The sequence below is a fragment of the Bison bison genome, unplaced genomic scaffold, assembly GCF_000754665.1.
Source record: "Bison bison bison isolate TAMUID 2011002044 unplaced genomic scaffold, Bison_UMD1.0 scf7180017863946, whole genome shotgun sequence".
NCBI lineage: Eukaryota > Metazoa > Chordata > Mammalia > Artiodactyla > Bovidae > Bison > Bison bison.
This window is the reverse complement of record NW_011494518.1, coordinates 1,530,949-1,535,095: the sequence shown is the minus strand read 5'-3', so window position 1 is coordinate 1,535,095 and position 4,147 is coordinate 1,530,949.

Here is a 4,147-nt window from a genome sequence, read left to right as displayed (position 1 = left end):
CTGCTAACATTCATTAAGTCCTTACAATCTGTCAGGTACTTTCTTTACAAATATGTTACATTCTTTACAAACACTATTTAATTTCAGTTACTCTGTTGAAAAACATGGCATCCAATCCTCTTTCTCCAGTTTTATTGGGGGGTATAATTGACAAGATTGTAAGATATTTAAACAATATATCATGAGGATTTGATATATGTGCATGTTATGAAAAAGATTCCTCCTACTTAGTTAATTAACACACCTATCACCTCATATATGTACTCTCCTTTTTTGCTGAGAACATTGAACTACACATTAGATCCTCAAAGCTTATTTACTGTATAGCTGAGTTTGTGTCTTTTGACCAGCCTCCCCCTAATTCCCCAACTCCTGGGTCCTGGCCTGCACTATTTTACTCTTTGTTTCTCTCCATTCATTCAGTTGTTTAATAAGATTCCACATATAAGTGATACCATGTAGTATTTTTCTTTGTTAAGCTTGTTTCACTTAGTGTAATGCTCTCCAGGTTCATCTGTGTGGTCACAAATGGAACAATTGCCTTTTTCTTTAAAGACTGAATAATACTCCATTGTATACATAGGCCACGCTTTATTTGTCCATTCATCTATTGATGGGTACTTAGGTTAGTTCCATACCTTGGCTATTGTAAATAATGTTGTGAGTCTTGGAGTAAAGATATCTCTTTGTGATCATGATTTTGTTCTTTGGATACATACCTGGAAGTAGATTACTGGATCATAGGGTAGTTTGTTTTGTAATTTCTTGAGGAACCTTAATACTGTGTTCTCTAGTGACTGTACCAACTTAGATTTCCACCAACACTGTACAGTCGTTCCCTTTTCTCCACATCTTCAGTAACATCTGTTGTCTCTTATCTTTCTGATAATAGCTATCCGAACAGGTGTGAGTTCATTTGCATTTCCTGATGATTAATAATATTGGGCATCTTTTCACGTGTCTGGTGGCCATCTGCATGTCTTCTTTGGAAAAATGTCTATTCAGATCCTTGGCCCATTTTGGGGGGACTATTTGGTTTTTTGCTCTTGAGTTCTATCAGTTCCTTGTTTTGGATATTAACCCCTTATTAGATGTGTGGTTTACAAATATTTTCTCCTACTCCACATTACCTTTTCTTTTTGTTCATGGTTTCCCTTGATGATCAAAAGCTTTTTAGTTTGATATATCCCACTTGTTTTTGCTTTTGTTGCTTTTTCTTTTGGCCTCATATCCCCCAAACCATTAGACCAGTGTTGAGCAGCTTATTACCCCATGTGTGAGACTTGTACATGGTAGCCTTATTAGCCAGCAGAACCAGGAAGTTTGGGGACTGGTCTATGGGGCAGCAGCCACAAAAGCTGCGATGCAGACATGTGTACAAACTCCTTCCAGGGAAATACTGGTGACTTAGAGCCAGCTTCAGCTAGAAGGAAAGGGAAGTGTCTGCAGGCTCCCCTGGTTTTCAGTGATGACCACAGCAAGTCCCTAGATATGTGCTAAATTAGCAGCCTGACCTCCAGGCAGCAGCTTCCAGAGTATGCAGATGGGTTCCTTTTAGGGAAAGCCTGGGGAATGAGTGATTTTTCTCTGCTCCGTCTGTGCTGGCAGAGGAAGAAGAGCCATGGTGAGGGCTTACGGACATGTTAACAGTTGCTCACTTGTTTGCTATATTTTCGTGGGTCTCTTGATGAAAGCCTCACTGACTTTCAGGGCTAGGTGTTTGGGGAATCCACCCCCAGGATGGAAATCATAAAAGCTGGGACCACTAACTGGGGGGTCCAAACTCTTAGGTCCTCAGGGGGAAGCTGGCAGTTGGGAGTTTGCTACTGACTGTATGTTAGTGTGTTGGGCTTTACGGCAAGAGTCTCAGACTTTCCATTTCATTGTAGGTATTTTTTTCACTTATATTATGTGTAGGAGTTGTTCAGCTACTTTCTGGAATTTTCTCAGAGGTAACTGCTCTGTGTATAGCTATACACTTGTTATGTCCGTGAGAAGGAGGGATGCTCAGGAGTCTCCTGTATCACCATTTTGGTCAGGCTTCCACTTACGCTTCTTCACCTTCCCATTTTCTCTCTTATGACCCTGGTTTAAGCTACCATTGTTTGTCTCTTTTGTAAAAGGTCTAATGTACTGAAATGTAATTTACATAGCACAAATTCTCACATTTAGTTTTGCAGTTTGGTAAGTTTCAGCAAGTGTAAATAACTGTGTAACAACCACCACAACTGAGACACAGAACATTTCTGTGACCCCAGACGTTTCCTCATGGCCCTTTGCGGTCAGTCCCCCACCCCTCCCCATCAGTGCTAATATCTGATCTGTTCTCTTTCTCTACAGTTTTGCCTTTTTAAGATTTTTATAGAAGTGAAATATTAAAGTGTCTAGCCTTTTGTCTTGGTGCAGGTAGCGGTATTTTGTTCCTGTCAGTGCTGAATAATGTTTTATGGATATACCACAGTTTATCTCTTAAGCAGTTAATAGACATCTGGGTTATTTCTAGAATAAATAACTATTTATAAAAAAGTTTCTTTAACGTTCTCATACACGTCTTTGTAGAGACAGATTTTTTTTTTTTTCGTTTGAGTGAACATCTAGCAGTGGAATTTCTGGATTATTTGTTAGGTGTATGTCGACTTCTGCCAGAAACGGCTGTTTCCCAAAGTTGCTGTATCATCGTGCAATCTCACTAGCAGTGTATGATTGTTTCACTTGCGCTGCCTCTTCCCAACACTTGGTATTTTCAGGTTGCTTTTCTTTAATGTTAACTGATATTAGTACATGGACAGTAGTGTATCATTGTGCTTTTAACTAGTAACCAATACGTTGAGAAATTTCACATGTGCTTATTTCTCCACCTGTATTTCTTTTGTAAAGTATCAGTTCAAATATTTTATCATTTGTTTTAAAGAATGTGGTATTTATCTTCTTCTCTTTTTTTTTTGAATTGTATGAATTATTTATATATGCTGAATCAGTTACTTTAAGAGGAGGTATGTGTTTTGCTAACAAGACTTTGGCTTATTTCCTTTCCTAACAGTGTCCTTTAAAGAGTACTTTCTAATTATAGAGAAATCCAATTTATTATTATCCTATGTAAGAAACCTTAATTAAACTGAGGTTGTGGGAATTCCCTGGTGTCCAGAGGTTAGGACTCCAGACTCTCTCTGCTGAGAGCTCACATTCAACCCTTGGCCAGGGAATTAAGATCTCACAAGCCTGGAGTCACACCCAAAACAAAACAGAAACCCAATCTGAGGTCATGAAGATGTTCTCCTATGTTTACTCCTACAAGTTTTATAATTTTAGGTGTTGAGATAATGCTAGAAATGAATATTTTTGCTTAAGAGGTTCATTTTTTGCAGGTCATCACTACACCTGGATCTTCTCTGTTTTGTAGGAGCTGATAAGGTCTTAATATCTATGCTTATTTATATTATCCCAAGAAAACATTTGCTTCCATGGTAGGCATAGACCAGAACTGTCTTGTTTGACTCTCCTAGACATTGTAAGTAACTAATTTGGAATGTCTCTAGTTATAGTTATCTAGACTCAACTTGACTGCATCTGTGCATGCCACATCTCTGTCATATGAGCAGTGAACACTGAAGCAGATGATGCTGGTGGCACAATGACAAATTAGATCCAGGTGACGTGACCTGGTCGCTTCTCTTAAGTACTAATGGTAAATCATGTTGGATATGCTTTCAAACCTTCTCTATAGAAGGTGGTATCCTTAGTCTTCCCTGGGAAAGGAAATGGCAACCTTCTGTAGTATTCTTGCCTAGAAAATTCCATGGACAGAGGAGCTGGTGAACTATCAGTCCATGAGGGCTCAAAGGGTCAGTTGGAATTGAGCATGAGCACCATCCATACTCCTAGTATTGTAGTATTGTAATAAGTCATGCTTTCCACTTGGTAACATTTTTCTTTACCAGAACCAGAAGATACTGAGTAACAAAGGATGAATGATGACTTTTTAAACATATATTTGCCTTTTTTATTTTTTAAGATGCCAAAGCAGATTTCATGATGGTATGTATAGAACTTAATTTGATTTTTAGAGTTTTCAGAAAACTGGAAATGAATTTCTCTTCTGGTTGGATATCTGTTGGGTTGTTAGTTCCTCCTCCCATAAATTTCCTCT